Source organism: Sapajus apella, unplaced genomic scaffold (assembly GCF_009761245.1).
Source record: "Sapajus apella isolate SASKATOON/1434 unplaced genomic scaffold, GSC_monkey_1.0 scaffold72, whole genome shotgun sequence".
Taxonomy (NCBI): domain Eukaryota; kingdom Metazoa; phylum Chordata; class Mammalia; order Primates; family Cebidae; genus Sapajus; species Sapajus apella.
The window spans coordinates 2261210-2271500 of record NW_022437012.1 but is presented as its reverse complement, the minus strand read 5'-3'; the positions used below and the strand labels follow the sequence as shown (position 1 = coordinate 2271500).

The window sequence follows — 10291 nt, the reverse complement described above, 5'->3', positions numbered from 1 at the left end:
TCAGTAAGATGGAGATAACTAGTACCCACCTCACAGGGGCTGCAAGCAGTAGTGAGTAAATATCTGCAAAGTGCCTTAGTGAGACCTGTCAGGGCAAGCACTTGATAAATGCTGGCTGTTCCACGTCTGGTTCAGTCTCACTTCTGATGGCTTGTCCTGCACAGCTTGCTGGACCTTGCTGGAAAAACACTTGAAATTTTGAAATATGGCTTCTGTCACTCATGCAACATCTAAATAATGGAAGTGACCACCAGCCAGAAACCAGGCAACTACCACACCTCAGGCCTCACGACCCACCGCCACAGGTTCCCACGTACACACATGCGCACAGCCCAAGACCTGCTCCCACAGCGCCACCACAAGGGCCTCTGCCCACAACCAGACAACTTCAGAGGGTTATTTGAAAGGAGAGCTAATAATATGTTTTTTGATAAGATGCCAGATACACATTTTTAAGATGGGAAGCCTCTGTTTTTGTTGAGAACTCTTCAGTGAAGATCTGTGAAGAGATGTGATGTTTGTTCAAAGGCACTGAGGATCTTTCTTGATTACTTGAGTTTTTTTTTTTTTTTTCACGGAAGAAGTTTTTAACTGACATGAAGTTCTTCTGGTTATGAAGGAAACCCTAGAAGACAACACAGCTTCTCTCCTTACTCCTGAAGGAAGAGGTTAGATTTGGACACAACTGTGTGCATTTTAAATAAAATGGCATTGTTCGTACTTAAATTCCAATTTCTTATAATATTAGAGTTGGTCTGCATTTACTTAGTTGTGTTGGGAGACTGATTCGGACCATATACATATACCTCAAAAATTCAAAAATGAAGGCCCAAATTCACCTATGGTGACAGAAATCACAGCAGTGGTGGCTGATGACAGAGGGGCAGAGAGGGAACCGCAATGTCACAAAGGAGGTTCGGGGGGTGGGTGTGTTCTCCATCTTGACTTAGGCGTGGGTCGTGCATTTGTCAAAACCCAAAGAGCTGTATGTCTAAGATCTTTGCATTTCACCATCTGTAAACGATGCTTCAATTTTAAAAAAGAAACGGAGAGAGCACGCAAGCAGATTTCCAAAGTTAAACATGATAGGCTGATCTATTCATTTACATCACCTCCTCTGAAAACCCCACTAAGACGGGAGTAAGGGGATAACACAAACAAAAACCCACGAAGACAGAGAGACCCAAAGAGAAGACACTGGGGACAAGAGAGTTGATCCAAGTTCTAAAGGTGAGAAGTGGATGGAGGGGGGGAATTGTCAGAGCAGAGAAAGCTCCAACTCCGACACTGGCAGGAAGAACCATCCTCCAGAAGCTAGACGCTCACCCTCAGAACCTGGGAGCTGCAGGCCTTGCTGGGGCCAGAGACTGGAGAGGAAGCACTCACCTGCTGAGGGTCAGCTATTCCTCTCTGAGGACTAGTCATCTCCCCACAACCAGACACCTGGCAATGGTAGAACCTGCAAGCTCCGTCCCCCCAGCCTTAGTGAGTCACTCCAGCCCCCAGCCTCCTCTCCCTTCCCTATACCTCAAGCCTAGTTCTAGCAAAATTTCCCTGATCCCCGAAGGCTTTCAGGGAAGACAGAAGTAATCTGTCTTTAAGCTGCTCTGCTTTCAACTGTACAAGTAACCCTGGGCCAAGACACTGAAAAACCCAACACCTTGGAAAGAGAGGAAGAGAGGATGCAGAGAGAATTGCTGGCTCCAGAAACTACTCTGTCCCTTTGACTTGGAGGCCGAGGAAGACCAGTTATCAGGACCTTTGCAGGCAGGGCCCAACACATTTCTAGCAAACAGGGGGGCCTTAAGGCTGCAGAATGAGCGCCAGGTCAGATGGTCTCACAGAGCCAAGAGGTATGGACATACTGTACTCTGCTTTAAATCAGCCTTCTTACGATTCTCCTCTCCCGTGTTCAGCTTCTGCGTTCCATCTCGCAATTAACCAAGTCTCCTCAGCATCCTAGTCTGGAAGCATCTACCAGCTGTGGTGTCTGCATTAAAGTGTAGGGTGACTTTGACAGGACTGGGGACTGGAATTAGACACCAAGGGGGTCCACAGAGCTACAAAGAAACCCTGCCACTTCAGACCTTGTCTCAGGCCCCACTTGTTAGCCCGGACTCAGCCCTCTGCCAGTAAGAGTTCTCTGCTGTCAGCCACACCCAGCTAAGCCAGGAAGAGAGATCCCACAGAGGCACAGCTCTGCACAAGGACAGATTGGCCTTTATTCTGTCTGCTGCCTTAAAGTGAGATTTCTTCACTTTTAAACTAACCTAGAAACAAACGTAGGGTTTTGTACACTATCCAAAGAGTTACTGGCATTGCCTGATCAGGTGTGAGAACATTCAGTCTTCAAAAGGGAAGAGGGACATCCCCTCTGCAAAGTAATTCCTGCGTCCGTGCCCCTGCAATGGAGTCACCCTTTGACCCCAAAGCTCTGGGCACTGCTTACAGGCTCACATTTGCACAAGCTAAAGGACAGCATCCACACCCCTCCACCAAGCAGAAGAGAGTCTCCCTGTGATTGGTTTGGGAAGGAGTTTTTTAAGCACCCGCGGCAAATGGAGGAGGCTGCCTATAAATTGTTACACTAGGAAGCCTTTAATAAAGGAGCTACAGAAACCTGCTCGCCACCTTTCAACCCTCAGCTTTAAGGAATCCTCAACAAATAAACAGGGACATTTTCCAAAACATTGACATAGTATTGGTATTCTTTTTAGAAATGGCCCATTATCAAATAGACTGGTAGAAAAGAAAAAGAGGGACATAAGACTATAGAGGTAAAACTGACTAAAGTTAGGTATTGGCTTTGAAATAATTAAGCTTTGACTTTTAAAAGAAAAATTACATTTTAGGCTGGGCGTGGTGGCTCACATCTGTAATCCCAGCACTTTGGGAGGCCAAGGCTGGTAGATCACCTGAGGTCAGGAGTTCAAGACCAATCCCGCCAACATGGCAAAACCCCATCTCTACTAAACACACAAAAATTAGCCTGACGTGGTGAGGCTCGCCTGTAATCCTAGCTATTCTGGAGGCTGAGACAAGAGAATTGCTTGAACCTGGGAGGCGGAGGTTGTGGTGAGCTGAGATCCCGCCACTGCACTTGAGCCTGGGCAACAGAGTGCGACTCCGCCTGAAAAAAAAGAATAACAATAAATAAAATAAAATTTTAGGCAGTAGCAATTGCATGATCGCTTTGGGGCACTAGTACAACATGCCACCCCATCTAACAAGCTGATGGCTTTGACTTTCAGCTATCGGACGCCAAGGCTGACTTACAGGGGGACAAACCTACTGAACACGGTCCTTAACAAATGACTGACACCGGCTCGGCCTCATCAGTTCCCAGGCCCAGACGGACTCTGCTGCCACCTGGTGGCTGAGGGTAGGCAAAGGCAGACCAGTGTAGAGCCAATTTTAGCAGATTCTCATTACACAGAGAAGTCCAGGACAAGGCAGCCTGACTCTGTGTAATGAGAATCTGCTAAAACGACGGAAAGGTGTCCTACCAGAGGAGGAGCTGCTCGGCAAGATGTAAAGATGAACGGCTGGGTGTTAATGGGCTGGTTCCTTTCAGGTATCTAGAAAATTCAAACTACAAAACTTGCCTTTGCAAGATTTTTCTTCCCTGAGATACTTCCTTGGACAGCCTCCGTATCCATTCCTTCTACCATCCCACTCCATCCCATCCCACTTTAAGCAAGTTACAGCCAGAGAATAGGGAAAGGGACGGCTTTATTCTTAAAGAAAGGAAATTTAAATTGCTGGCTGTTGTTAATGAGCCCGTTAGTCCAAACTGGGGGACATTCCAATGAGAAGGGGACACGTAAGGAAACATGTGAGAGGTAATGTGCTCAAGTCTAGCTGAATCCAAGGGCAAGGCTCCTTGGGAAAGGAAATGGGAAGAGAAGGGTTCCTGGAAAATGAAAAATGAGTCCTTCCCTGGGTCCAAGAACACTACTGGGTGAGTGTGGTCGGAGCTGACAGGTGGGGGGAAGTGGTGGCAGCTGGACACCTCTGCCTTGTAGGAGGAGGCCTGGCTCCGCTGCCCAGCACTTATGGGAGACAACCTCCTATTCAATGTCTAAATGTTCTCTGCAAGATGGGATTAATAGTCTTTCTCTGTAAAATAGCAGTGTGGCAGAAATTATTCCCCAAAACAGAATATGTTTATGCAGGCACCGAGCTAGGTCACCTTACCAAAACCACGGAGAAATTCTGGAAGGTCAGTATGATCATCCCCATTTAACAGAGCCAGAAACTGAGACCTGAAGAGGCCAAGCAGCTGGCCCAAGGTCACACCTCCAAGCAGGCAACAATGCCTGTGTTCTTCCAACTCAGGGCTGCCTGACGTCAAAGCTGAGCTCTCTTCTCCCCCTCACGCTTGCCTAGAGCAAACACAGAAAGACAAATAATTCCAATACATGCAAAAGTGCACCATTTGCCTTTTCCAATTTGTATAATTTTAAATGTCACCACAAGTTCACTTCTAGGTCACTTTTAAAACAAGCAACTTTGCTTTAAGGCAAGTGGGAAAAAAAATTCTGCCTTAATTTGCACAGTTGTACAATCCACTGTTCAGCGTTCTCAGTTTTCCAGGGAACAGTTCAAACAGAAACAAGTGACAATCTAGGGCACTTACCTTGCTTATTATGACTAACCACCACAGCGTCTGGGTTTTGGTTTTTTTTTTTCCTCCAGCTGGTAAAAAAGCCCTCACAGGAGGCTCAGGACTGCCTGCGGGCATACGCAGCCGCCGCGTGGCAGAAAAGAACTGTCAGCCGCATGAAAATGCAGTGACCGGAGTCAGACTTACAAAAACGAACTAACTTTCAACTGAGGCTTTCCTCTCATTTCCTCAGCTCCATTTGAAACACACATGCACTCGGGACTGCCGACCAATTATTCCGAAGCATCTGCTATTTTATATAGGATAAGCAGAGAAGGCAGCTTTGATGGCATTTGAGCAGACATCTACCCCACTTTACACATCTGGATGACTAATTTCAACCAAAGAAACACCTAGAGAGTGTACTCAATCTACACAGATCTATTACTACACTGCTGAGATAAACTTCAAAAATCTGTAAGTTTTGCTTTAAAATTGAAATACAATCTTAGGCCAGGCATGGTGGCTAATGTCTGTAATCCCAGCACTTTGGGAGGCCAAGGTAGGCAGATCACCTGAAGTCAGGAGTTCAAGACCAGCCTGGCCCACATAGTGAAACTCCGCCTCTACTAAAACTTACCCAGGTGTGGTGGCACTCACTTGTAGTCCCAGCTACTTGGGAGGCTAAGGCAGGAGAATCGCTTGAACCCAGGAGGTGGAGGTTGCAGTGGGCTGAGGTTGTGTTAACTCCAGCCTGGGTGACACAGTGAGACTCCAGCTCAAAACAAAGCAAAACAAACAAACAAATACAATCTTCAAGTCATTCACTCATCCCAGAAACATCCATGCTGGCCTATGAACTGCCAGCCACTGTTCTATACACTGGGTACATGCTAATAACAGAAGACGGAACAGAAAAAAATTTTTTTTAAAGTAAAACAGTTAGACAAATGAGTTTTGCAAGGGCAAGCATTTGCTATTTTACATAGGATAGGCAGAGAAGGTCTCTTTGATGGTATTTGGGCAGACATCTGACAGAAAGGAAGAGAACCATGCAAATAAATGTAGAAAAGTCATTGCAAGCAATGGGAAGAGCATGTGCAAAGGCCCTGGGGCATGCGGATGTTTACCAGCTGGCCCTGGGGCGTGCATGTATTTAGTGTGCACTAAGAGGCCCAGGGCCAAGGCTCTTTCTCTGAATAAGGGTTCTGAGCTAAGGCATGACAAGATCTGACTCACGTTCTAGAAGAATCACTGTGATGGCTGGGTAGAGAATTGCAGTGAGGCCGGAATCAGTACAGGAAGGATTGTAGTGGGGTAGGAGTGAGAGCAAGCAGCTCAGTTAAAAAGGTGACTGCAGTAATCCAGGTAAGATGGCGGTACGTTGGACCCAGTGGTAGCAGTGAAAAAGGTGAGAGGAGCCTGGCCCCTTCATATACTCTGAAGGTGGAGCAAACAGAGCTGGCTGATGGCCTGGGTGTGGCAGTAAAATAAAAAAGAGATATGTCTCCAAGGTTTCTAGCCTGAACAAATGGAGGACTGGAGTTCATGTCCTTCGGTGGAGAAGACTGAGATGGCCCAAGCTCAGGAAGGAAGCTCAGAGGCTCAGCTGGGGTGTGTTAACGTCTGAGCCCTTTGTCAGTGGACGCCTATCAGCCACCTCCCTGGTGATGGGGAGCACCCAGCGGGGACTCCAGTGGGGAGCTGGGCTGTGGACTGAGATCTGGAGTCTGCAGCATTGAGTTGTTATTTAAAGCTGGAAGCGCGCACGAGGTCAGCTAGGGAGAAGATATAATTAGAGAAGTCAGAGGACTGAGCCTGGGACCTTCCACATTGCAAAGGTTAAGGGATGAGGAAGAACCAGCAAATAAGATGGGGAGGAGTGGCCAGTGAAGCCAAGAGAAGCAACTGTTGGCAAGAAGGCTGTCCGCTGATGGTGTGTGTCCAAGGCTGCTGAGAGGCGAAGCAATTCCAAGACAGAGAATCCTATTCCTGTGGCAATGGGGACCTTGGGTGTCCTTGGCAAGAGCTGTCTCAGCAGAGTGCTGGACGGAAGGCCTCACGGAGGAAAGAGGGTGTACTGCAGGAATCTGGCTGTGAAGGGAAGATGGGTGGTTCTTGTGGGAGAGTGGATGGGAGAGCCACCCCTATGCTGGTGGGTGCGGAACTTGATGGCGTGGAAGAGGGAGGACAAGCTGAAGTGTGCTCGTCGGTGTCCAGAGGTGAGGGGCCCGGGCTTACGGGAGGACAGACTTAGAATCGAGCACTACTCACTTGCCCACCCCACAGCGGAAGGCAGGTGGGGGACATGGCCAGGAGCCGGAACATGTTGTCTAGGACGGCCTGAAGTGAGAACAGCTGCTGGGAGTGAAAAGAGGGGTCTCAGGGTCGAGGGCCTAAAGGAACCTGGAGAGCGAGCAGAACTGCAGGGCAGCGTGAGGACCTGACTGCAGCTTAGCAGCCGTGACCGACAGCGTGGCCAGTCAGCACGTGCTCTCCACCCCAGCACCCGCAGCGCAGCTGCTCGGGTGCAGGTGGAGAAGGCGGAGCGCAGCAGGGTTGGGTCTGGGCCAGAGGGTTCAGGGAAGCAAGGGTCTAGGCGGAGGAATGAGAAGGCACAGAGGATCTCAAGCCAGGGGGTGGGACAGTGAGAAGACAGCAGGATTGATGAAGTGTAGTTCAGGTGGGGGCTGAAGAACCTTGGAGGGGGCAGCAGAGGCAGAGAAATGGAAAGACAGGAGACAGGGGTCAGAGAACAGGAGGTATATATTGAGGTGGCGTTGTGGACTCAGGTGCAGTTTTAATGACTAAGCTAAGGTCTGCTGCTAGGAGTAGGTGGCTGAGACAGAAGACAAGAAGGTTGCAGTGAGTTCATCAATGACCTACCTAAGAGGCCCCAGGGTACGGGAAGGCTTGTCTATGTCTATCCTGAATTACAAGAGACAGCAGCAGTGAGCCAGGAGCTAAAACCATCAAATAATAAGGGAGAGCAGCACAGGGCCTGCAGGTGTCTGCAACAGGGTTGGGGGACAGCGATCGTGTATAGTCCGATGGCATAAGGCTCAAAGTCACAGGACTGAGGGAGGAGGAAGGGACAGTGATCAGGAAATTAAATGAGGTCGTTGTGCTTTGCTAAATGGAATTAGCACCGAGTGGATTGAAGATGACAGCTCCCGATCCTACCGCTGTCATTTCCCACCAAGTCAGCGATGAGGAAGTCCTCGCCACCCTCCCTCCCTTCTACTTACTTGACTTAGTCCAGTGAAGGAGCCGCAGACTTAAGAGTGCTCTGGTCACTGATTTGATTGACCAGATTTGATTGATCACAAGAGTATCATTATGAATGGCAGTTTTTTTCTCGTGTATTGGATGTAATAGCAATGAAGTTAAAACCTAAAGCTTGAGTCTCTGGCAGCATTCCCAAAACAGTCTGCCCTGACTTCTTTCCAGAGTCACATGACTTCATCTGGGACCTGAAATGGATTTTCTCCATCTTAAATCTCGCGGCCTGCAAATGACATTATTTACTGAACACTCATCCAAAGTGGCAGCAGCACGGAAGAGAGGAGGGTCACTGCTCCCTAACAAACCACATCGCTGAGCAGGATGACACACATCCTGCGTGTTTCCTTTAAGTCATTACAACTACATGACCCTCTCGCTGGCTAATGACCAAAAAATGAATCTCCAAAGACCATTATCAAAACTCTTATGTTCATGTTCTAGCTGAAAATGCACATTTGGGGATGGGGAAAGTAGTCTCAGGTCTGATTCATTGAATAAATGTGTCTCCTTTGATGGAAAAAAATGACAAATGCAGCCATGCCTTCCTCTTCCACAGGTATAAATGCTGGAGGTGCAGTGAAAGGAACAGAGTGGCCATGGGATGCACGCTGTGGCTCCACGTGAGAGATGGGTTCTTTCCAGGCCTGCAGACAGCAAGGCCTGCTGTCGTGATGGTGGAGTTCAAAATATTAACCTCGGACCAATTAATATTCCACTTCAATTGCCTTTGCTACTCTGAGCAGTCATGAGAGCTTCTGAAAGTAAAATGCGGTGAAACTGCCCAGAAACGATACTCAGAGCCCTTCTCCCAACACACATGCCTTTGTACGTGTACACATGCATACAGGTACAGTGAGAAAAGGATGGTAAGATTGCCGGGCCACTTCTCTAGTGGGCAGAGGGGTCCAAGTACGGATCCTTGGACACTCGAGCCCACGATGTCCCCTTCTGCATCAGCAGAAATGGAGAAGCCCTGCTTTTCCCTTTTGTCCATAGCAATCAGCAGCATGTTTCCAAAGGGGCCCAGGTCTGGCCAGTTCTCTGGGTATCCAAATAGGCAGGAACATCACCATCTCTCCTGCCTGTGTCTAGAGCAGGTAGAAAAAGAAGGAGAAGAAAACTAGTTCGCTATGGCAAAGAAGTTCCTCAAAGTCACATGAAACCTGGCCTAACTCGTGGGGCCATGGCCCATGTGTTCCTTTGGCACCGGCAAGTTCTCTTCAATGAGAAACAGAAAAATGCATGTAAAGGGGCGTCCACAACGCAGATGGGGAACTGTCTCTTGGCCGTGTGGGACCACCTTTCTACCACGTTTCTCCAAGTGCCTGCCTCCCTTTGTTTTCAGAGTGGCAGAAGGTAGGATTTGAAGCCAGAAGAGACTTGCTCTTTGACTCATCAGATTTTAGGCCTTGGGCAAGTGGCTTACTCCCCGAGGGTGGGGTTTCTTGCTCAAATGAAGCTGCTGCTGCCGCACTCACTGTAAACACCCTAAGACATGTAACGAGCGCTCACTTCCTGCCAGGCTGTATCCGTAAGTGCCTTGTAGACAATGTCCCACTTGATCTCAAAAGTCTGCAAAGTGGCCCTTATTTTCTCGTCCGTCTCACAGATGGAGAAACCAGGACTCATCAGAGCTCTATCAAAGTCAACTGTGCGGATTAAATGAGATAATATAAAATACATACAGTGTCTGACACAAGGTGACTGAAAAAAAAAATGAGACTTCTCAACCTTGAGAGTGATCATGCTTTGAAATGCATACCACGACAATGCCTTTAAAATACATCCCTTGTATGTTTAAATAACATATGTGAAAAAAAAAATCTGGAAGTATGCTCACCAAGCTGTGCAAAGGAGTGACCTTGCAAGAAGAGGATTTTTACTGTTTTTAACCTTCAGGATTTTTTGTTGTTGGTGTTGTTTTGAGACAAGGTCTGGCTCTATCGCCCAGGCTGGAGTGCAGTTGTGTGAACTCAGCTCACTGCAACCTCTGCCTCCTGGGCTCAAACCATCCTCCCACCTCAGCCTCCTAAGTAGCTGGGACTACAGGAATGCAATACCATGCCCAGCTAAACTGTGTGAGACGGGATTTCACCATGTTGCCCAGGCTGAGCTCAAGTGATCCACTGGCCTTGGCCTCCCAAAGTGCTGGGATTACAGACGTCAGCCACCATACCCGGACTAGAATTGGTTGTTTAAACAAGCAAATGTGACTTAAATCACATTTAAAAAGATCAGAAACACTAAAAAAAATACATAGAAAAAATAACCTAGATGGAATGTCAAAATGTTCATGGCAATTGCCTGATGGGTTTTTTTCTGCTTTTGATTTCTATACATGTTTTGGCTTTGTTTTTACTAACTGATTTTCTTTTTCTTTTTTTTTTTTTTTTTTTTTTT

General features: G+C 47.7%; 1 long non-coding RNA gene across 1 annotated transcript; it reads right to left on the bottom strand.

The window, feature by feature from the left end:
* Nucleotides 1-3715: 3715 nt before the first annotated feature.
* LOC116531809 lies at nt 3716-4803 on the bottom strand. Its single transcript, XR_004260597.1, has 2 exons — nt 4640-4803; nt 3716-4385 (listed from the first exon to the last, which is right to left on the bottom strand). It is a non-coding gene; the product is annotated as an uncharacterized LOC116531809 (long non-coding RNA).
* Nucleotides 4804-10291: the final 5488 nt, after the last annotated feature.